Raw genomic sequence first — 25,447 nt, forward strand, 5'->3', positions numbered from 1 at the left:
GGAGTGAGGCTAGTTATGGGAGGTAACCAGGAAAACACAGGAAGCAAGGGTATTGTTTTGATGCGGGCAGTGGGGTCTCAGGACCCAGAAGGGGGGTCCTGGAGGATCAGCTAAGAGTGTTCTTGGCTTCACAGAATGGAAAGCAAATGTGAGCCAACAGGAGGTGAAAGCAGAGTTTATTGAAGATAGAGAGTGAACAGATACAGACGGAGCATCTGGGAGACTCAGAAAGGAAAGGAGCATGAGTCTTGTCTTTGTTAAGGACCTGGGGTTTTTGAACTGGAGAAGATGGTCTGTTGTACATGTCCCCTCAGGCATTCAGGAACTGGTTAGAACAAAGAGGAGAGCCCAGGTGTTATTCTTTGGAGTCAGGGGGCCTTGGTATTGAGATGTCTAGTGCTGTTAGTCTGGAATACACATTTGATACCTTCACCAGGTCATTCTCACCTGGTCCTTCCTTAGATATATTCTATTCTAGAGAAGTCATTAACTCCTTGTCCCTTACAAGGAGGATATATGCCATTTCCATTACAAGGCAGTGTAAAGCAGTGTGGGGATGCAGGTCCTAGCAAGAGTAGAAGCAGGAAGAGGAGCAAAAAGCAGATCTTTACGGAGTCCTTCAGTTTCCCTGTCTCAGTGTGCAGATTTCAGTTCTTGCCTTCTCCACTGATGAGTTTCTTGGGATTTGGTCATCCTCCTCTTCCTGGCACGGAGAGGAAGACACCCGTACACATGTACAAATGGAGATTTCCCTCAAAAGTGTGAATTTCCCTTAGGAAAGATTAACTCCCACTTGAGTTTCAGAACTTTTCCTGTGTCTCTGTTTCTTAAAAGTAACCTGCACTAGGTAATCCCTATGCTAATGAGGCTAATGTTGGGCGACATATTTTTCTCTTCTTCACCTTCTCCCTTGTGTCTGTGTTCAATTTTTTTTTTCTCCTAAGGACACCTAAGTAATTGGTTAGGGCCCACTCTAATCCAGTATGATTTTGTCTTGACTTGGTAACATGTGTAAGGACCCTATTTCCAAATAAGGTCACATTCACAGATACTCGGGGTCAGAACTTGAGCATATCTTTTTGGGGCACATAAATTCAATTTGACCCACATCGTGCATTTATTATCTGTATAATATAGAACCTGGAAGTTTGAAATTAACAGGATACCCGGTGAGTGGAAGTACTTAAAACATTTGCCTCTCTTGTGTCTAGGGCAGAATCCCCAAGCCATCTGAGGAATCACAAGGTAATCTTTCAATTATGCAAATACAGGTGCTTCGTTAAAAATGTGTGTGAACAAATATTGCTTGCAAGTTGTTTCATTGGTCTTGTGTGGGTCCCAGGAATTTGCCTATCAAGTTCCCAGATGATTCTTGTGCAAGTGACCTAGGACCACATTTTGAGAATCATTACTTTTATAGAATTTAGATTCCAAAAAAGACTTTTTCAGGGAGGGATATTTCATCACCAACTTTGTTTAGAATCACCAGCTGGTTGTGATAATGAAAGATAAACTGCCTTCTAATCATTTGTATTATCGTTTTAAATGTTTTAGAGACCACAACCCCTCACTGGCAAAGTTGGACTCCTTGCAAAGCTCTGCCCATGGTATGGCATAAAATGAACCGTAATTCTAGGTGTCAATGGAGGATAGAGGATGGGGGGCCCTCTGGAGCAGCTTCAGCCTTCATCTAGGTCAGCAAGAGTATTTCTGGGGCGGTAGACAAGTGTTATCTCTTGAACTTTGTTGGACTGATATAAAACAATGACCCTGTGCCAGAAGCCATGACACTATTGAACTGATGAGAAGTCCTTTTTTTTGTTGTTTATTGTCTGCCTACCACCACCTCCATTTAGTTTGAATAGGCCTTCTTAGACAATATAGACAGAGAAAGTCCCAAGGGGCATACTGGACAGACGACAAATGTAGTAATTAATTAGAAAAAAAAAGGCAAAGCAAGAAAGTGATGTGAGCACAGTGTTGCTGAGTTGGTGGAAAAGGTGATAGTAATGATATATAGAGTATATTAGCCAGGAGCCAGGACACCAATAATGCACTTCCCTGTGTCTGATGAGGTAATTCACACATGAGAAGTATTTAAAGATATTGAATGGCTCCATGGCAGGTCTTTGTAAATGTAGAACCAGGACTCAGCTGCTGTAATCACCAGAGCAACTTTTAAAAAATACTGAAATTTAGGCTTGAACAGATCTACCGAACCAGAATTTTGGACATATGGAGTCTGTGAGTCTGTATTTTTTTAAAAAATATTTTATTTATTTTATTTGAGACAGAGAGAGAGAGAGAGAGAGAGAGAACACACTCTGAGGGGAGGGGCAGAGGAAGAGGAAAAGCAGACTCCACGACAAAGGTCCCAATTCCAACCCTCGCCCCACCCCGAGATCATGACCTGAGCCAAAGGCACATGCTTCACCAACTGAACCACCCAGGGCCCAGAGAATCTGTATTTTTATTTTTATTTATTTATTTTTTAAGATTTTTATTTATTTATTTGACAGATCACAAGTAGGCAGAGAGGCAGGCAGAGAGAGAGGGAAGTAGGCTCCCCACGGAGTGGAGAGCCTGACCTGGGGCTCGATCCCAGGACCTTGGGATCATGACCCGAGCTGAAGGCAGAGGCATTAACCCACTGAGCCACCCAGGCGCCCCAAGAATCTGTATTTTTAAAAAGTGCCTCAGGATGACTCTAACGCTCAGCCAGGATTGGACACCAGTAGTGTGTAATGAGAAATATAAAGGGAATCATTCTCACCCACAGGAGAAGTGATGGGCATCCTGTTCCTCAATGATGTAGTTTTGGAATGTCGGTGGGGTCCGGAGCCGACGGCCACGAAAGAACTCTTGAGACATCTGTGGTCCAAAATGGTGGTTTTGTTAAAGCACGGGGACGGCACCTGTGGGCGGAAAGAGTTGCTGCCCCAGAGTGTGAGGAGCAACTGATTAGAGACCTTGGGGTTGGGGGAAGTAGAGATAAGAGAAGTTCCAAAGGGATTTTCATCTGCTACAGAAGACTCGTGGGATACCAGAGGCCTTGCTATTGTCAAACCAAGGTTGTTTTTCCCTCTAGCAAGGCATTAACACTAAGACAGTTGCGAGCTGCTTGGAAGAAGGTAGTTCTCTGCCCGCCTCAAGTATTTGTCAATGGGCTGCAGGTTATAAGGACTTATTAGCTTTATCTACATTTTCTTCTGCCTTTAGTTTCCCACATCACCCGGCATCCTGGTTGGCGGTCCCAAATTTACCTTCTTTCCTTTGACTCTCCTAACACGAGATCCATAAACCAAAACTGAAAGCAAAAATATGACTGACCTCGTGGCTGTGTATCCTCCCGTTGACGTGCTTGAGAATGTTTCTGGATTCTTGTTGATCTTTGGTAGTCCTGCCAGCACATCCTAAATTAAATAAAGTAGCTACTTCTTCTAGCACGGCATTGGAATGACTCCAGTTAAGAATTGATCTAGTAACAAACAACTTAATTTATGATGGTATAAAAAGCCTCAGCCTCAGAATATCTGTAAAGAGGAAGAATCCAACTGAGATTGAAGTGTGCTGAAAGGAATATTCTCCTCCTTTCTTTGCATGCGGCACACACATGCACACCCACCTCTTGTTTTCATAGATTCTCACAGCCAGAATACTCAGTAAGAAATTGTTTGGGCTTTTAGGCTTCTTGAATAAATAAAATGCCCTGGAACTGTGATAATCTTAAAGGAATGAAGATGCCCCCACAATGATTCAAAGTGTAGAGGCGATCGAGAGAAGACAAAGTCGAGTCCTTTATAAAGACTTTTCACTGTACTGTCCATACTCTGATATCTTTCTAACCTGTAAAAGGGACTCAGTAATGGGAGTCAACCCTCCATTCCTGCTCCTGAGTCACCTGGCCCCCAAACTCCTGAATCAGTTAGGTAAGTTACCTTCAGCTATGAACGATACAGCTTCTCACAGACCAGTGGTTTAAACATGATAGAAACTTATTTATCTCCCACAAGGGAGTTCAAGGCTGGTGTGATGATGCCACCATTTTCATGGACCCTGATTTCTTTCTATTGCTGTGCTATTGTCAAAAATGGGGCTTTTCGCTCATGCTCCAAGTACGTGGCTTCAGGTCCGGGAAGGTCGGTGGTCTGTCTGGCAAGAAGTGAGAGAAGAGTACAACCCCTTTTATGGCCATAATTGAGCCACACTTGTTTGCAAAGAAAGCTAGGATACCTCATCTTTATTCTAGTTGGCCATGGAATTAGCTAAAGTCTGGAGTCTGTTACTAAGGAATGGAACCCATCTCTTTGAGCCCATCTCTTTATAGGCAACCATTGTTATTAGTTTCTTGTGTACCCTTTAAGAGATACTGTATATAAATATACAAGCATACATGCATGCATATATACACACTCCTGCTTTTTTTGTTTTGTTTTTAAACTTGAAGCCTACAAATTACATTTCATTGTTTCTGGTTGTTTGTTTTATGATTTTTTTGTTTCTGTATAAAATAGTTTTAGGAGATCTTCCCATATCTGTCATTATGATTTTGTTTTATCCCTTTTATTTTGTAATTTCTTAATTTTTTAAAGATTTTATTTATGTATTTGACAGAGAGAGATACAGTGAGAGAGGGAACACAAGCAGGGGGAGTGAGAGAGGGAGAAGCAGGCTTCCCACTGAGCAGGCAGCCTGATTTGGGGCTCGATCTGAACCACCCAGGCACCCCTATTTTGTCCCTTTTAAATGACTGGAGAGTTTCCCATGGAAATGATGCACTAACTAAAATCCTACTAGTGGCATTCAATTATGTCTTGGTCTGTTTCTACTATAAATATGCTGCAACGGCTATCATTTTAAGTTTATGTAAACAAGCCAGTAGGATATATTCCTAAAACTGATGGATCTAAATTTGGATGGTTATCAAATTGCCTTACACTTCCCCCAAAAATGTGTGATAATGTTGCAGGATTTCTCTGCCTTTAGTGCCCTCGATTCTTGGTCACGCTACTTTAAAGAATGAAGACATAGACCAGACGGAAGTGGTGGGCAGCACCACAAAGTTTATTGAGCAGTAGTATCAAAGCTCCTGGAGAGGGAGGGGGCCCCTGAGTGGGTTGTCCTTGGAGTTTCTAAGTTAAGGAGTTTTTATGAACTCTTTTGCAGAGCTTTCTTAAGCAATCAAGGCTTTGGTCACATATCTGTCTACTTACTAGGTTAATCTCAACATGCTGATGGCCTTTTTTTGCTGACATCTGGGGACTTATGTCTCAACTGCCCCTTGCCCATGATATTGACAAATGTTTTGTGATTAATTGCCTTATTTTAGGACATTTTGTAGAAGTCACTTCTGCAAAGGCTGCAAAGCAGAATATTAGTGCAATCCTATCTGAGCTGCGAAATAGTATAAGAGTGCTGTTTTATTCTAGCTGTCCTGGTACCATATTTTCTTGTTGGGGATCCTGGCCCTGACCATCTAACTGTCCAACTCACTCCTAGCAATAATGCTACTTCCTAGCATTTTCCTGTATAGTATACTATAAATATGCCCCCTCCACACCCATAGGTGAAACATACTGCCGTGTCGTTTTAGGTACTATTTTCATCTTTTCATTAGTTTTTAAAAACCATTTGTATTTTTTGTTCTGTGAACTGTCTTTATGTTATCCAATCATTTTTTCATCAGAATGTGAATTTTTCATTGGTTTGATCTCTTCAGGTATTGAGGAATTTCTCCTGGTTGGTTACTTCCAATTTCCTTTATGGTATTTTTTTCATGTTTTAATTTGTATGTTTTAAGTATATCAGTAGACTTTTTAATATCTTCTAGCTTTTGTTTTCTGCTTAGTGAGGTCACACCTACTCTACTCTTATCAAAACATTCTCCTTTATTTTCTTCTAGTACATTTATAATTTCATTTGTTAAGGTTTAATTCTTTTCTGTCTGCGATTTGTTTCCTTATAAGTAATAAGGAAGGAATCCAATTTTACTTTTGCCAGATGGTTAACCAGTTGTATTGTACTATTGTTATTTACTGAATAGCCTATCTTCTCTCACTGAATTTAAATGCCACCTTTATCTTATTCTAAGTTCCCATATGTATCTCAGCCTATTTCTGGGACCTTCATTTTGTTCCGTTGGTCTTTCTGTTCAGGTATTGTTACAAATTGTTTCAGGTACTTGGAGATTTATACTGTCATTTCATATACTATATAAACATTAATTTGCCTTTATCATTTATCTTTTTCAGAATTTTCCTAGCTATTTTAGCTTCCTCACTCCCCCAAACCTGGAATCTGCTTGTATAGTGCAAAGAAAAAGTTTATAGAGTTAGTGATGTTGTAAGGATTATAGGCCAAAGTGTTTATTAAAAGAACATAAGGGAAGAAGCAGAGATTAAGTGTGTAAGCTCTGGAGTTGGACTGATCACTTTACTTTCTGACACCGTATCTATAATGTCGACTTTTGGGGCCCATCATTGCACAGGCAGCATTTACTTAGTGCTTCGTAGATGCTAGTTACTGTGATACATCATCATAATAAATGCTCAGTAAGTGTTAGCTACCGTATTATTTAGAGCAGTACCCAGCACTTGGCAAACACATTATACATTTTAGCTCTCTGAAGACATGTTCAGATATAGATTATTTTAAATTTTTAAAAAAGTGGATTTAACATGTAACAATTTCCATCTTCTTTGTGGAACTTGGATCAAAGACACGCAGTGGAAGCGTGGGTATGAGTGTTAGGGAGAGCGATGGGGAGTGGGAAATCAGCACAGGGCAGTGCAGTATAGCATTGTTAAATAGCGGCGAAGGTCTGCTGAGACTGGGTACAATAACCAGCAGCAGCTCCATTCCTACATCATTAAGAAAATTAAATCATTTTCTCTAGCCATCCTCAGCATCCTGGAGGCAAATGTTCGGACTAATCCAGTTTAGAAATTGGAGGATGAATGGGATGTAGAAACAAGGGAATAAGAAAGGATGGCAAAATATAATGGTTGTAACACAAAGTCCCATGGACTCTTACTAAATGGGAAAGGAATTAAATCCAGGAGGGCACAATACAGGGGTCAAGGTGGACAAGAGGAAAAACTGTAGGCTTGACGAAGTATGGAGGGGAGAACACTGATACCTAAAATCTTGAGATGAGTCAGGGCTCAGGAATCCAGCCCTGAGCACAAAAGCTTTACCTCAGATCGAGAATTTAAGAGCTTTCCACTTGTGATGAGCACTGGGTGTTGTATGTCAGTGATGAATCATTAATTCTACGCATGAAACTAATATTACACTGTATATTAACTAACTGGAATTTAAATGAAAATATGCAAAAAAGAGAAAACTTATGTGTAGAAGTGTTAAGAATGAGTTGGACAAAATTAGGTAGTCAGGGCCAGGGTCCCCAACAAGAAAATAGGGTACCAGGACAGCTAGAATAAAACACCATTATTATACTGTTTTGCAGCTCGGATAGGATCGTACTAACATTCTGCTTTGCAGCCTTTGCAGAAGTGACTTCTACAAAATGTCTTAAAATAAGGCAGTTAATCACAAAACATTTGTCAATATCATGGGCAAGGGGCAGTTGAGACATAAGTCCCCAGATGTCAGCAAAAAAAGGCCATCAGCATGTTGACATTGACCTAATAAGTAGACAGATATGTGACCAAAGCCCTGATTGGCAGGACTCATCACATCCTGATTGCTTAACAAAGTTCTGCAAAAGAGATCATAAAAACCCCTCAACTTAGAAACTCCGAGGGCAGCCCTCTTGGGCCCCCTGTCCTCTGTGGGAACTTTATTCTTTTGCTCAATAAGCTTTGCTTTGCTCAGTTGTGATGACCATTGTTCATCTGATCTACCTCTTTATTCTTCGAAGCGGCATGACCAAGAACCACAGGCACTAAAGGCAGAGAAATCCTACAACAGAAGCAGAAAAAAGTTTTTAAGAGCTTTAAAAAAATTAATCTTTAAAGCTCTGTCACTTTCTCTACAGGCACAAAGCCATAAGAATGATCAGCCTGGTTTTCTTTGTTTAGGAGGAGTCATTTATATATAGAACAATTCTGTACTCTGAGTTCTTATTTATGATATGAAACACTCAAAAGACAAAAGTAACACAGGCACAGAAGCTTAAAAAGTGAATGTCTCCCCTTCTCCATTCCTAATTCCCAGGTGTAACCATTCTTAGTTTTTGTGTTCCCCCAAAAGCGTAGCCTAAGACAAGGACTTGGGTGCAGGTATGCTATTCCCACATTCATCAGTAAACAACTTTTGCCAAGACCACCAGGATCTTTAATAAGATGCCTTTAAGTCCAATTTCAAAATCTGTTTTTAGTTCTCTTCCCTTGCTGTCATTTTCTTTGATGTTCATATTATAATGGCTATATTCTGTCCTTCAAGTCACACCGATTTCAGATGTGATTTCAAAAGAATTAGCAAATGTGATGATAGATTCAAAGTCAAATCGTGAGAGAAGAATGAACAGGGTTTGTTTTTCTTGCCCTTTTATTTTTATTATTTTTTTTAACAAAAATGTTTTTTCTAAGCTGTTTGCTCCTGATTTTTCTGGAAGCAAGAAAAAACTCAAAAATGTTTGGCTTGATGTTTGAAGAAGATATCTGCTAATTATAGTTTGCAGGCATGCACAGCAAAATAACATGCATGTGGATTACAGCATTTTGTATTCTCTGCTGACACTGAGTGAAATAGGCTATTATTAGTTGAGAATTATGTGGGCAGGATATAGATTGGGGGATTCTAACAATTAAGTGAAAAGACATTTTTTTTCTTTTTTCAATGCCAGTACATTTTATTGTCTTTCAAAAGCCAGTCTTACTCAATTGAAATTATCTCAGGAGATTTAGGAGTATTTATGCTGAGCTTTTATGAACTCATTTAATTTGGGGGCTTAGATTACAAAAAGCATAGGAGCAAAAGGCATGGGTTCAGTCATCCTGGGTGTCTTAGTCCGTTCAGGCTGCTGTAACAAAATACCACACACTGGGTAGCTTTAAACAACAAACATTTGTTTCTCATAGTTCTGGAGGCAGAGAAGTCCAAAATCAGAGTGCCAGCAGGGTTGAGTTTTGATGAGGGCCCTCTTTCTGGCTTGCAAGCAGCCACCTTCTTGCTACATGCTTCTTCAGTGGAGGGAAAAAGCTCTGCTATGTCTTCTTCCTCTTATAATAGCACTAACCCCATGGGGGTGGCGCTATCCCCTCATGAATTAATTCAAACCCAACTACCCCCCAAAGGCCCACCTCCTAATACCATCGCATTGGGAGTTAGGACTTCAACATATGAATTTGTGTACATAAACGTGTAGATCATAAAACTGGGATAGTTATGTGTTTTGCCACTTATTGCCTGGGTGACCTTGGTCATGACGCTTAACCTTACAGTTTTCTTATCTGTAAAATGGGAGTATTCATTTATAATCTCATTCTCCTATAAGGATGGAAAGGGATAATGTTTTTAAAGTGTTTGCTGTAGTGCCTATTAATTTAGATAGTTATCATTAGGACTCTTTTACAAGTACAAAGTGTCAGTTTTTATAACCCTTTGGTACAGTGGTGTTCGGCTGTGTTGGAAGAGGAGGCTCTCAGTTAGACACAATGGATTGTGAAATTATTACCTGTGTCAGGAAGAACACCTACTTGGAAAGATAATTCATCAGTATTGAATCATCTACATGTGATGGATTTTGAAAAGGTTCAGGGATACCCTGCTAACTGGCCAGCAGGTAGACCAAATTCATGGACTTTGTCTCAGCGGCATTATACTCTAACCCCAGATGAAACTACAGAAATGCTAGAATCTGAGACCTTACGCAAGCTTTTAACTTAGTATCCCTTGGCATCCAAGATTGGAGGGAATGGACAGGCTTCAGATATATCCATGCCAATGGACCTTATCTGCAGAGAAGTCTAGAGTGTCCTCAAAGGGATCTCTGATTCTATAAACTATAAAGGTCTTGGACCATGAAGAAACAGTGTGTTTCACAGCATCCTCCTTAATTAAATTTGCTTTGTCCCCTCCTTTTGGATGAAAAACTTCTATTTCCCTTCCCTAAGAAAAGATTAAATTCTTTTGAAATTCTCAAGATCTAAAATTTGATAAGCTAATATATGTTTTTGGGGGGTGAGGAAAGGAGTTTTAAATTAAGGAACAGAAAAAAAGCTATCAGTAAATTAAAAAATATTGATGGAATGAGAAGCCGCAGTCTTTTTTTTTTTTTTTTTTAGTATCACAATGTAACCTGAATATTACCAGCTCACCAACCAGTGGGCATGGATGAAAAACATTAATAAGGCCTGAACTCAGCTTCCTAATAGCCCTCTCTACCATGTGTGAGGACCTCAGCTCATTTTCAGTTTTTTGGCAAAGTCATGAGATTCTCAACTGTACTCAGGACTAAGTCCACACATGTCCTAATTTTGTATCATTACTCAAGTCCATTGCCACTAGCTGCCATATTGTTGTTCTTTAGCGTAGCTGCTGGGGCTGGGCTCTTCAGTGGGAATGTTGCTTCCTGGCATATCTGCTCGCGACTGCCCCGAGATTCCTGCCAGGGTCACCCTGTGCTGTGCAGACACTGGGGACCTGCTCTTCTCTCTAAGTAGCAATTTGGTACCTAGTATACAGCATGTCTTAGAGTCTTTCATCATTATGCTTTAGCTTTCACTCATAATCCCTGCTTCTCTATAGGTAGCCCCCGAGAGTTGGGATGGAGAGCAGATACTTTTTATCCTTCTGTTCCATATCACTCTCTTCTCTATTCCTGATGAGCATGAAAATGCTCCGTGCCTTGTTTTTGTGTATGTGTTTGAGGGTGAGGTAGGGGATAAGTCCTGCGTACTGAGTGACACATGCAAATAAATCTGTGGGGTTGGGGATTTGAGGAAGTTATGCTCAGCTTAGATATTTCGATCATTTTTACAAATTGATTGATTGATTGATTTTTAAAAGTGGGCTCTGCACCCAACATGGGGCTTGAACTTAGGACCCTGAGGATAAGAGTCATGTGCTCTACCACTTGAGCCAGCTAGGTGCCCCCACTTTTCTTTCTTTTTTTTTTTTTTTAAGATTTATTTTAGAGAGAGAGAGTGCACGTGCATGTGAGAGAGAAAGAGAACTCGAGTGCATGAGGTCGGGGCGGGGGAGGAAAAAGGAGAGGGAGAAAAGCAAATTCTCTGCTGAGTGTGGAGCCTGATTTGAGGCTTGATCCCACAACCCCAAGATCATGGCCCAAGCAGGAATTTAAGTGTCAGACGCCCAACCGACTGAGCCACCCAGGTGCCCCACCCTTCACTTTTTACTATTAGTAATAATAAAACTTTTATTCATTTAGAATACTTCACTTTTATTCTTCACTTAGAATACTTCAGGCTGCAAGTAACAGTATTTTATTTACAGTGTCTTAAGCAATAGTGACACTAGTATCTTCTGCTTCCTAATATGCTCTGGTTGAATATCCAGTGTAAGACGGTTTTATTTACTAGTGTATCCCCAAAGCTTGGAACATCCAGCAATAGTAAGAGCTCAATAAATATTCAGTGAGTGAACAAATGAATGTCTGTGCAATTCTCCTTTCTTTTTCCCTCACAAGCACAAGATGACTGTAGCTGCTATAAGCATTATGTTGTCACATAGCAATGACAAAAAGCAAGAATAAAGGGTTTTGGGAGCAAAGACTCTATCCACATGTACTTTTCCTAGCAGGAGGAAAATCTCCAAGAAGACCTGAGCAAACTTCATATGTTTCAATGCCTAGAAACAGATTACCAGCACACCCCTGGACTAATCACTGTAAGAGAGGTATGGGATTGTCATACTTGACTTAAGCCAGTCTTGATTTCATCTGAGGAGGCTGAGCACTTTATAACCGAAGCAAAATTGGTAGCCAGAAAGGAGTCAAGCTCTGTTGGGTTGTTAACCAACGGTGTCTGCACACTCTTCCTGACTTTTCTAAACCCAGTTTTTATATTTGTTCCATTTCCTCACTTGTAGCACACGTTTGTCACTGGAATAAAGTCATTTGATCACGTCCTCATTTTAAAATCTTCCACTTGATAGGAATGGGAAGAATATCTGATCTCTGTATGATTTAAATGAAGAAAAAGCCCAGCAGTCCAGAGCCTTATTATCCTTAGAATTAGAATTTAGCAAGCGTCGCTAGGTTGGCCTCCATGCCTCCAGACTCTTGCACTAATCCACCTGCTTCACAGCCAACTGCATAATAATTCAGATTCCAGAAATGATAGCTTAATTTTTCTGCCTAAGAATTTCTGCTAGTTGCCACCACGCCTCATAGATGAACTCCTTAGTATCACAAACAACGCTCTTCTCAGTCTTGACTCACCCTATCTTTCCAGCGTCATCCTTAGGTGTTGGTTCTTAGACACCCCACTTTGCCATGACAGGCATTCTCACACATTTGTGTTTCCCTCTTTCTGGAGAATCTTCCCCACTTTGTCTGCCTGGTTGTCTCCATTTTATGAGCTTTCCTTGATGGCTCCAGGAGTCACAGGGGCAAGTATCTGTGGTTGTCAGGTCAATGAATGAGGTAGGGCAGACATAAGGGGAAAAAGTGATATTGATGATTGACCTCAGTATTTTGGAGAGAGTAGGAGGTCGTGGAGACAGGCAGACTGGAGAACATGTACTAAAGAAGGGCATTCACTTTCACCTTCAGCAAATTGTTGCCATCATGGAACGTGGGCCCCTCATTGCCAAATATTCTGACTATTCCAGAGAAGCCAGGAATCAGCATTTTATGGGAAATCTCCCAATTTTATGTATTTAGAGTTTCGATATTTCAGAATATTGTAGGCCTTAACCAAAAACAAGCGATAGAGTGAACTACCAGTTTTCCATCTCTGCCTTAGTCGTGCCCTTCTTGGGGCAACCATAGTATTAGATTGAACCACAGGAAATTGCTGAGTGGCAGTTTCATAGGCTTCAATTTGATACTTTGATCTTCCCAACAGTACAGCATGTAAAACATTGGAGAATGATTATTCGAGAATGGCTTGAGTTGTTTCATAAACCTTGGGTGCAGGATATCAGACTTCTTAAATTTTTGAAATAAAATTAATTTTGGCTTTTCCTTCCCAGAGTCTGCCCCAACCAGCATTGGTATGTATGACATACAGTGTCATTTACTTTTCCATCTTTCATCCCCTTCGCTTTCCTGTGGAGGAAAACACTCCAAATTTACCTAATCTATAGTGTGGGACAAGTCCTGTGATGCTCTGGTCCATTCAGAAGCAGACAGCTCTTTTGCTCTAAGCATATTCTTTCTCTCTGTCCTATTCAGTACCTGGGACATGGCTGTGGCTTTCAAGGATGTGATACCCAGTAAGGAGACATTCCATTTTGTGTGAGAGTGGAAAGAAGGGCCTCACACTGGTAGAACCCTACACTCTCTCCTCATAGTCTTGGGGAGTCCAGCTCTCCGCCAGGTTGGGCCACTGCCCTCTCCTTCAAACTTCAGAGCACTTTCCTTCTCAGACAATCTAAAGTTTTGTATCACAGGGCCAGGATTTTGAAAAGCAAAGAAGGAAGAGGAAAGTGAGTCTTCAAGGGTAGAAACTCACATCCAAGTTTTGAGCCTTCAGTCAAAAAGACATTACACAGTTTGAAGTTGCCTCTTCCATTCTCATACAGCACAAGGATATCAGTAAATCATGGTGCTACCTGTATTTACGCAAAACCCTCCCCGACTTACATTGTATAGCTCACACACTTAGCAGGGTGTCTGGCACATAGTAGACACCCCAAAATTGATCAGCGAATTAGCCTAAATATACCAGTTTTATACTGAGAAAGAAAGGGAAGGAGAGAGAAACAGAGTAGAGAAAGAGTTTAGAGGAGGAGGAAAAGCAGGAGGGAGAGAAATAAATAATTACTGAGTTCTGACTATTATTTCTTGTTATTGTCTTGCATTTCTTGTTACTGCAATTAATCCCACCCTCCCCAAATGAGTACACAGGCATTTTCATCTGCATTTTGTGTGACAGGAAGCTGAAGCTGAGTGAGAGGTTAAGTAAGTTACCCAACATCATGGAGCTTCGTAGTTGCCGAGTTGGGATTAGACCAATACATCTCTCACTCCAGTGTCCTGCCAAGTGCACACCTGTACCAAATATTCCCAACTAATCTGGTGATCCTTGGGACTCTGGTGAAAACTGCCTGCATTTGATGAATTCAAAGTAATATAAAATATCCTCCTGTTGTCTGGCCTGGGGTCCCCACAGAGTGAAATACAGGGAGGTGGAAGCCAACCCTGAGGGCTGGTTTCCACAGTGGCCAAATGTGATGCGGCACATCGCAACTTCCACTTTATTGTCTCTGGGAGAAGTTCCGTGCCCTCAGTTATCAAGTTCTGTGCATTCTTTTGTTTATTTGTTTTTTTCTTTCTTTTTTTTTTGGCATATTTGTTTATTTCTCAATGTGAAAATGTCCTTAATTTGTTAATGTAGCAAACAAATTTCAACTCTGATTGCTATGCAAAAGAACAGAAGATAATCTGCTTTGCAATGAACTTTAAAGTTCAACTGCACACAGGCAACATGCTATATATGAAAAAAATTACTAACCGAACTACAGGTATTAAATATTGAAAAGCGTTAACAGTTTGTTATAATTTATTTTATTTAAGAATCTAGAAAGTTCGCAGCCATCAGCAGTTCTAGTGCAATTTCAGGTGCAATTGGGAATTCAGGAATCTCTGTGGAGCTGTTAGTGTAGCGAACCTTGTTGGTAAGATACATGCATACTTTTTTGATAGCACATGTGAAGGGATCTCTCTAAAATTGACTTCCTTAGTTTCGTTCTCAGCAAACTGACCTGGGCCACTCAACATGGCTTTTATTGTTCCGGATGTTAGTGCATGTTCTCTTTTTACAATAAATTCATGACCATCCGACGATATCAATTTGACATACATGGCATCAGGGCCTTCACACCCACCACAGGTTTTCTCTTCTCCATCCATTATATTCTTATGAAATTCTGTTTTACTTCTATAGGAACTTTGGTAGTTTCCTGGTGAGGCAGGGACACTGTCCTGTTTTCTTCTTCTTCTTTTTTTTTTTAAATTTAAAATCAATTTAATTAACATATAGTATATTATCAGTTTCATAGGCAGAGTTTAGTGACTCATCAGCTGCTTATAACATACAGTGCTCATTACATCAAGTGTCTGGGGGATGCCCATCCCCCAGTTACCCCCTACCCCCAACCCCCTTCCAGCAACCCTCAGTTTGTTTGCTATAGTTAAGAGTCTCTTATGATTTGTCTCCTAGTTCTGTGCATTCTAATGGCTCTGAACACCCTTTTCTAAAGGGGAGTGCTCCCCTGCTACTCTATAAAAATCTTTTTCTGATACGAGGCCTTTTACTAATGCCAGTTGTTTTTTCATTGTAAGCTCCTAAGAGGACTAAGCATCAGGACACTCATGCTGTCCATGAAAAATTACATGTGATTATTCCTCTAGCTGAGAAAGAGTGCCTTGTGTCCCTAGAATATAAAGCTGAATGTTCCAGATGGACAAGAGCTTGTGGGGTTCCACACCACTCAGGGGACAGTTTGTTCCTTTCCTTTGCACTTTCTTTATTTTCAGTCCTCCTGATGTCTCTGCATCTACAGAAACTCCTTTAAAGGATTGCCTACTCCAGCTAAGGCAATTCTCTGTGTCTAAAAGTCTCTGATTAATTTCAGTCCAATAATGGTAGGATTTATTTTCCATAGAACCCAGATTAAGGAGATTGATTTGACACATTACTGGTGTATTAATAGAATATTAGTTCAGTGTTGAAAAAGAAAACCAAAACTGGTGGCATCACAATTCTGGACTTCAAGCTCTATTACAAAGCTGTAATCATCAAGCTCTATTACAAAGACAGTATGGTACTGGCACAAAGACACATAGATCTATGAAACAGAACAGAGAGCCCAGAAATAGACCCTCAACTCTATGGTCAGCTAATCTTTGACAAAGCAGGAAAGAAGAGCCAGTTGGAAAAAAGACAGTCTCTTCAACAAACAGTATTGGGAAATTTGGACAGGTATATACAGAAGAATGAAACTGGACCATTTCCTTACACCATACACAGGAATAGACTAAAAAATGGATGAAAGGCCTAAATATGAGACAGGAATCCATCAAAATTCTAGGAGAAAACACAGGCAGCAACTTCTGTGACCTCGGCTGCAGAAAGTTCTTGCTAGAGATGTCCCCAAAGGCAAGGGAAACAAAGGCAAAAATGACCTATTGGGACTTCATCAAGATAAAAAGCTTCTGCACAGCAAAGGAAATAGTCAACAAAACCAAAAGACAACTGACAGAATGGGAGAAGGTATTTGCAAATGACATATCAGATAAATGGCTACTATCCAAAGTCTATAAAGAACTTATCAAACTCAACATCAAAGAACAAATAATCTGATCAAGAAATGAGCAGAAGACATGAACGGACATTTCTCAAAAAAAGACATCTAAATGGCCAAGGGACCCATGAAAAAATGCTCAATATCGCTTGGCATCAGGGAAATACAAACCAAAACCACAGTGAGATACCACCTCACACCAGTCAGAATGGCTAAAATTAACAAGTCAGGAAACAACAGATGTTGGCAAGGATGCAGAGAAAGGGGAACCCTCCTACACTGTTGGTGGGAATGCAAGCTGGTGCAGCCACTTTGGAAAACAGTATGGAGGTTCTTCAAAAAGTTGAAAATAGAGCTACCCCATGACCCAGCAATTGCACTACTGTGTATTTACCCCAAAGATACAACAAATGTGATCTGAAGGGGCACTTCTACCCCAATGTTTATAGCAGCAGTGTCCACAATAGCCAAACTATGGAAAGAGCCCAGATGTCCATCAACAGATGAATGGATAAAGATGTGGCATATATACACACAATGGGATATTACTCAGCCATCAAAAATTGAAATCTTGCCATTTGCAGTGATGTGGATGGAACTGGAAAGTATTATGCTAAGTGAGATAAGTCAATCAGGGAAAGACAATTATCATATGATCTCACTGATATGTGGAATTTAAGAAACAAAACATAGGATCCTAAGGGGAAGAGAGGAAAAATAAAATGAGACAAAACCAGAGAAGGAGACAAACCATAAGAGTTCCCCATTTTGTTTTAAAGATTTTATTAGTTTATTTGTCAGAGAGAGAGAGAGAGAGAGCGCACAAGCAGGGGAGCGGCAAGCAGAGGGAGAAGCAGGCTTCCCACTAAACGAGCCCAGTGCCAGACACGATCCCAGGGTGATCTGATGCCAGGTGATGACAGAGCCTAAGGCAAATGCCTAACTGACTGAGCCACCCAGGCATCTCCCGTAAGAGAGTCTTAATCACAGGAAACAAACTGAGAGTTGCTGGAGGTGAGTAGAAGGATGGGGTAAGTGGGTGATGGACATTAAGGAGGGCATGTGATGTGATGAGCACTGGGTATTACACAAGACTGATAAATCATAGACCTATACCTCTGAAACCAATAATACATTATATGTTAATTAATTTAAAAATTTTTAAGTGTTAAAAAAAAGACTATCAATTCAACATAACTTACTCAAGCATCCCACAAAACACAGGACTTTTTGAATGCAGACTTCTTAATCTGCATTAACAAACTTAGGCTGCTTATGAAGGAAATCAACCAGAATTAATAAAAACTCGGAATTACAGTTTAATGCACTAGAAAGAACATTTTTTAAAAACTGCATCTAAGAAATAGAATTAATTCAGTCTAAAGTATTTCCAAGTCAAGATTCACCTAAATCTGCTTTTATATGTAGAAGCTGTGGGTCTAAAGTAAGATCACTGATTTATACTTCAAAAGATAATACTACATATTTTAAAAACAGAGGCAGTTCTTCTAAGATGTTGATCTTGAATGTGATATAAATGTGACAAAATCAGAAATTCATACAAATGCAAATCACAACTCCACCAGGCTGAACTGCTTGAAAATATTCAATAGATGACAGTAACAGCTGCTGTGTATTACATGCCCATGCTTCACCAGCAGCATAATCCTAAGAGGCAGTAATTATTATCCTAACTTTTCAGTTAAGTTATGTTGTCTAAGGAGGTTAAACAACTGCCCCAATACCCAATAGCTAGTAAGTAACAGAACCAGAGCTCAGCCTGAGAAAGGCTTAGTTGCAGACCCTTTTGTTCCTAGTGCCCAGTTAATACTGCTAAGAGAGAATTTAAGGGTTGATCTATTCCAATTCTCAAACTTGAGTGATGAGGCTCTCTTTTACAAAAAAACAAACAAAAAAAACCTCACATGGATTCACAGTGTTGGCATAAATTATTTGTATTATAAAAATCTTAAGTAGGTACAAAATGTTCCTTTTATGCCCTTATTTGTTATATAAGCTTAAAGTCAAACTAGATAACAAATTAAATACTAAGCAAATTAAAAAGCCAATAAAATTTTAATTAGTAGCATCAACATGATAGAAGATGCTTGTTTTGCTGAAACTAAATTGCCCAGATTAGTTTTAAAAATACCAAAAAATATCTACTAGTAATGGGGTGTTCATATAAATATAATGTTCAGAATGTTATTAATAATTTCAAGGCAGTGAGAAATGTTCAGATGCCAATTTTAATGGAGTCATTTAAAACTCTGTAAATGATCTTATTTACTTGAAGATAACATTAGCATTCTGCCTTTTTGGAAATCTACATTAAAGAATATCTAATTGAATTATCACTGGAATGTGAAACTAATATTTTCTCATTATGTTAATTGCTACACAAACCTATACTTCAGAAAGCGGATTTGACTAGGGTTCAGCAAGTCTAAAGTATCGCGATGATTTATGATGATGGTTCAATTCTCCATCTACTTTTCTGTTTCAAAGTTTTGGGTACAAGTGAAAGATAGTGTTAGCTCTTATAATATGTAAGCCTTGAGTTTTCAGTGGCCAACCCCAGTACAGTTCACTTCTTGCTCATGTCAATATCTGATCATCCAGCCTTCCACATTTCGCGATTCCTTCCATTTTGTGACCCCACCTGCCTTTTATCCTTAGTGGCCTTTATGTTGAGCTGACAGATGGGGAAAGAGAGCAAAGATTGTATGCACTGGTGGAAAGGTGGGGTAAGTTCTTTCATGGGCCTGACCTGGAAATTGCACACAACTTCTGCCCACATTCTAGTGGTCAGTATAGTCACCTGGCCCCATACAAATCAAGAGAGGCTAGTAAGTATAGTCTAGCTGTGTGTTGAAAAAGGAAAAGGAAACAGAAAACATATAGCAGAATAGTTCTCATTATGAAAAAAAGTCTCTCTCTCTCTCTCTTTTTTTTTTTTAGTGAACCAGAAGTTCTTCCATGAACCAGATCATAAATATGAATACCAGAATAGGTCCTGTAATGATGTAGCAGTGACTAGGTTTCAGGGGCCATCCGTGCGGGATCTACCTAAACTCACACTAATGTTTTAGATGATCCCTGAAATGAAAACATTAAATATAAAAATTGTCTTTGAAAACTCAAAGGCCTCTGAGAAGACATACACAATCCTGAAGGTCCGTAAGTCCTAATTTTAGGATCCATCTCCATAAACGAAATCTCCATCCTAGTCAGGCTGGAGTGCTCCCCCAGGCCTGTTCATTCACCATAATTATTCCTGGCCTTGGGCTTCTGTTTATGCAGCTTAGTGCCTAAAATGCTCTCTTTCTTTCTTTTTTTTTATTAATTAATTTATTTTCAGCATAATAGTATTCATTATTTTTTCACCACACCCAGTGCCCCATGCAATCTGTGCCCTCTATAATACCCACCACCTAGTACCCCAACCTCCCACCCCCCCACCACTTCAAACCCCTCAGATTGTTTTTCAGAGTCCATAGTCTCTCATGATTCACCTCCCCTTCTCTCTAACACACCTTGTCCTCCATGCTATTTGTTATGCTCCACAAATAAGTGAAACCACATGATAATTGACTCTCTCTGCTTGACTTATTTCACTCAGCATAATCTCTTCCAGTCCCGTCCATGTTGCAACAAAAGTTGGGTATTCATCCTTTCTGATGGAGGCATAATACTCCATAGTGTATATGAACCACATATTCCTTATCCATTCGTCCGTTGAAGGACATCTTGGTTCTTTCCATAGTTTGGCGACCGTGGCCATTGCTTTTATAAACATTGGGGTACAGATGGCTCTTCTTTTCACGACATCTGTATCTTTGGGGTAAATACCCAGGAGTGCAATTGCAGGGTCTTAGGGAAGTTCTATTTTTAATTTCTTGAGGAATCTCCACACTGTTCTCCAAAGCGGCTGCACCAACTTGCATTCCCACCAACAGTGTAAGAGGGTTCCTTTTTCTCCACATCCTCTCCAACACATGTTGTTTCCTGTCTTGTTAATTTTGGCCATTCTAACTGGTGTAAGGTGATATTTCAATGTGGTTTTAATTTGAATCTCCCTGAGGGCTAGTGATGATGAACATTTTTTCATGTGTCTGATAGCCATTTGTATGTCTTGATTGGAGAAGTGTCTGTTCATATCTTCTGCTCATTTTTTGATATGATTGCCTGTTTTGTGTGTGTTGAGTTTGAGGAGTTCATTATAGATCCTGGATATCAACCTTTTGTCTGTACTGTCATTTGCAAATATCTTCTCCCATTCCGTGGGTTGCCTCTTTGTTTGTTTGTTTGTTTTTTTTTTGTTTTTTTTTTTTTTTACTGTTTCCTTTGCTGTGCAGAAGCTTTTGATTTTGATGAAGTCCCAAAGTTTATTCTCGTTTTTGTTTCCTTTGCCTTTGGAGACATATCTTGAAAGAATTTGCTGTGGCTGATATCGAAGAGATTACTGCCTATGTTCTCCTCTAGGATTCTGATGGATTCCTGTCTCACATTGAGGTCTTTTATCCATTTTGAGTTTATCTTTGTGTACGGTGTAAGACAATGGTCGAGTTTCATTCTTCTACATATAGCTGCCCAGTTTTCCCAGCACCATTTATTGAAGAGACTTTTTTCCACTGTATATTTTTTCCTGTTTTGTCGAAGATTAATTGGCCATAGAGTTGAGGGTCCATATCTGGGCTCTCTACTCTCTTCCACTGGTCTATGTGTCTGTTTTTATGCCAATACCATGCTGTCTTAGTGATCACAGCTTTGTAGTAAAGCTTGAAATCAGGTAACGTGATGCCTCCAGTTTTATTTTTGTTTTTCAACATTTCCTTAGCAATTTGGGGTCTCTTCTGATTCCATACAAATTTTTGGATTATATGCTCCAACTCTTTGAAGAATACCGGTGGAATTTTGATTGGAATGGCATTAAAAGTATAGATTGCTCTAGGCAGTATAGACATTTTAACAATGGTTATTCTTCCGATCCAAGAGCATGGGATGGTCTTCCATCTTTTTGTGTCTTCTTCAATTTCTTTCATGAGTGTTCTGTAGTTCCTCAAGTACAGATCCTTTACCTCTTTGGTTAGGTTTATTCCCAGGTATCTTATGGTTCTTGGTGCTATAGTAAATGGAATCGATTCTCTAATTTGCCTTTCTGTATTTTCATTGTTAGTGTATAAGAAAGCCACTGATTTCTGCACATTGACTTTGTATCCTGCCACGTTGCTGAATTGCTATATGAGTTCTAGTAGTTTGGGGGTGGAGTCTTTTGGGTTTTCCATATAAAGAATCATGTCACCCGCGAATAGAGAGAGTTTGACTTCTTCATTGCCAATTTGGATACCTTTTATTTCTCTTTGTTGTCTGATTGCTGTTGCTAGGACTTCTAATATTATGTTGAACAAGAGTGGTGAAAGTGGGCATCCTTGTCTTGTTCCTGATCTCAACGGGAAGGCTGCAAGCTTTTTCCCATTGAGGATGATATTTGCTGTGTGTCTTTCATAGATAGATTTGATGAGGTTCAGGATTGTTCCCTCTATCCCTAAACTTCAAAGCGCTTTAATCAGGAATGGATGCTAGATTTTGTCCAATGCTTTTTCTGCATCAATTGAGAGGACCATGTGGCTCTTCTCTCTTCTCATATTAATTTGTTGTATCACATTGATTGGTTTGCGAATGTTGAACCATCCTAGTAGCTCTATTTCTTTCTTTTCAGAAATTGATCTAACTTCTACATGGCTAATGGCCTCACACTTCTGTTAATAAAGTTCTCCAGCCAGGGCACCTGGGTGGATTAAAGCCCCTGCCTTCGGCTCAGGTCATGATCCCAGAGTCCTGGGATCGAGCCCCACATTGGGCTCTCTGCTCGGCAGGGAGCCTGCTTCCTCCTCTCTGCCTGCCTCTTTGCCTACTTGAGATCTCTATCTGTAAAATAAATAAATAAAATCTTTAAAAATAAATAAAGTTCTCCAGCCTTCTCGTTTTCCATGATCTTTGACTTTTTAGAACTCTTATCTTTAAAAAGAACCAAAAATTTATTCATGCCATTATCTAGTTTGTGGATATATGACTTGTCTTATCAAATGATTTCCCAGCCAGAATCTAGAGGAATTTTTCACTCCACAAAGAAATGAGGAAAATAAAGATAGAACACTGTTTTTTTTTTAAAGGTTTAATTAATTTATCTTCCAAGACTTCTTTCCCCTGAGATCATATCTTTTCTATTTTTTAATATTAAAAAATGACTTGTTTTTATAAAATAATGGTTTGAGATATATAGAACAACTCTTTGTCCCTTTCTCCCTGCTTCTCTCTCTCTCTCAGTGAAGAACTTGAACTCAAAGAGGTGAATTAACAACCCTAAGTTTACCTTGTAAATTCAAAATAAAATATATTAGTCAGGATATTGTGGACAACAAGTAACTGGAAACTCAAATGAAACATCTTAAACAATGAAGACACATATGAAGTTGTCTTGAAGAAAGGCTCCTACGTAGGGCTGGATTTATTTATTGGCTCAATGATGACATCGAGGAACCAGATTCTTTCTGTATTTCCTGCTTAGCCATTCTCATTTGGGTAGCTTTGGTTACAAGGTAGCAGTAGTGGTCATAAGCAGACATGGAGTGTTTGACAAAGGGGAGGAGATGGTCTCTCTGAGGTTCTTATGTAAAGGTAAGGTAGGCTTTCTCCGAGGCTATCAGCAGATTTCTCCTTCATCTCATTGGCTGAAAATGTGTCACAGGCTGAGACCCAAGCCAATCACTGCAGCAATGGAAGGGGGGAGTCATGATTGGTTAGGATGTACCACTGAGCTGGGTTAAGGGTTACCTTCCCCCAGGAGTAGAAAACAGAACAAAATTGTGTTCGGTAAACATGGAAGAAGGGGGAGGGGAGAGTGGTTGTCAATAAACAATCACTACGGTCCACATCACAGACTGCTTTTAGGGGTCTTCTTCCTGAACAAGATACTGGCTGAATAAGTAGAAGTAAAAAGATACATGTGGGAGAAAGAGGATATGAATTCAGGCATCAAAAGGAAAATGAATTCCTCATTCCTTTCTTTAGAACCATCAAATAGTTTTATAATTTATGATAATGAGCACTTGTATGTGCAATATAAAAATTCCTCCTTCATTCTTCCTTCTGGTGTTATAAACGAGCTTTATCAAGTCAAACCCCAGAAATATAAGTTTTTATCACAATATTGATTATTTCAACTCTATTTCTACAGAGATGTAGAAATTTTATAAAATGAAAAATGAGATTTTAGGAGCTGCATAGAAAAGCCAAACAATTCCACAGATTTTTTAAAGCAGGACTTTCCCCCAAATATGTCAGAGCAGTATAAATACGTTTAAAACCAATCAACTTCACTAGTAATCAAAGAAATGCAAATTAGCATGGCAAACATCATCACTCGTCAAAGTGACATTTCTTTTTTTTAGGCTTAGTATTAAAAGTTGGTGTGTATGTAAGGAGATAGGTGTTCTTGTATACTGATGGTGGGTTTGTAACTTGGTGTATTTTTTCCTGATTGCCGTTTTAACAATATGTGACAAAGGATTGTTTACTTTCTGTCTCCACCAGATTTTAGGGCCATTGAGTGCCGAAACTATATTTGCTCTCCTCAGTATTCTTCTTGTTCAGACTACTACCTAATAATTCAATAAATGTGTATCTAATATTTATTGATAGTAACCATCTATTGCACTAATAAACAGATGTTTTAAAAAGTAAGCATGACTTTTAACCTGGCATTGAAGTCTCTAGGAATATATATGAAAGAAGTAACTGTTACATACCAAGAATTACCTATAAGCATGTTTATTTTATTGTAGCTGACAGCACTAACAAAAAAAAAATGTCAGTGGAGAAATGATGTTTAACACTAAGGGATTAGATTCTAAATGTTAGCACATTCAGATGACAACAGCTAATAAAAAAAAAATTGCTGGGTGCACCTGGGTGGCTTAGTCGGTTAAGCATCTGCCTTCTGCTTGGGTCATGATCCTAGGGTCCTGGGGTCAGCTCTGTGGCAAGCTCCCTGCTCAGTGGGGAGTCTGCTTCTCTCTCTTATGCTGCCCTTCCCCCTGCTGCTACTCTCTCTTGCTTCCTCTCTCTTACATAAATAAATAAATAAATAAAATCTTTATGAAAATTGTTCAGGGGAGCCTGGGTGGCTCAGTCATTAAGCATCTGCCTTTGGCTCGGTCATGATACCAGGGTCCTGGGATAGAGCCCCATGTCGGGCTCCCTGTTAGGCAGGGAGCCTGCTTTTCCCTCTCCCACTCCCCCTGCTTGTGTTTCCTCTCACTGTGTCTCTCTCTGTCAAATAAATAAATAAAATCTTTAAAAAAAATTGCTGAAGATTATTTAAGAATATTGAGTGCATACATAAATGGATATTATCAAACCAAACAAAATTTCAAAATAACATGATCTCTTGTTAAAAATGCAGAAAACATGCATATGGTTAGAAAAAAATGCTTGAAATACATACCAGAAAATGCAAACAGGTTATTTCATTATGATGGGAATACACCTGATTCTTTTCAGTGTTTTTTTAGAGCTATCATGTATTGCTTTTGTAATAAGGAAGAGAAGAATAAAAGGTTCTTTTGTTCAAGTGAGTAGCTTGAATAAAATAATCTCTATTTGATTATTCCCAATCAAGTGTCATTATTTTATTTAGGTAATGGTGGTGTGATAAGTGTATACACTTTATCAACCAAACTAAGCATAAAGAACCACTTACTGGTATTTTCGTGGGAGAAAATGGGCACAGACTGTGGGATGTTTTTCCCACTGTGATTCCTTCAGCAAAGATACATGTTTTTAAATGATATTTTAAAGATTACCAAAAAGAGTCACAAATGTCTGTGTAAAGTGTGGGCTCACATCCTTTAGTTCTGACCCTCAGAATTCAATGTCTTGTATTTGAAGTTAAGCTTCAACCTCGTATATTTCATACGCAAGAACAGCAGCTTAATGCTTTGCAAAGCTGCTCGCCTGCTTCTCTCTCTGTGCCAGTACCGTTTGG

At 39.4% G+C, this 25,447-nt stretch overlaps 1 long non-coding RNA gene and 1 pseudogene across 2 annotated transcripts in view; one reads left to right on the forward strand and one right to left on the reverse strand.

Moving 5' to 3' along the window:
- The window catches only part of LOC309846939, a 76,579-nt gene that overhangs the window by 41,110 nt on the left and 10,022 nt on the right, over positions 1–25,447 (forward strand). The window lies entirely within an intron of this gene.
- Positions 14,620–15,049, reverse strand: LOC309845827 (elongin-C pseudogene; annotated as a pseudogene). Its single transcript has one exon. The product of its transcript is annotated as an elongin-C pseudogene (transcript).

The sequence above is a fragment of the Mustela nivalis genome (genome assembly GCF_964662115.1).
Source record: "Mustela nivalis genome assembly, chromosome: 13".
NCBI classification, from domain to species: Eukaryota; Metazoa; Chordata; class Mammalia; order Carnivora; family Mustelidae; genus Mustela; species Mustela nivalis.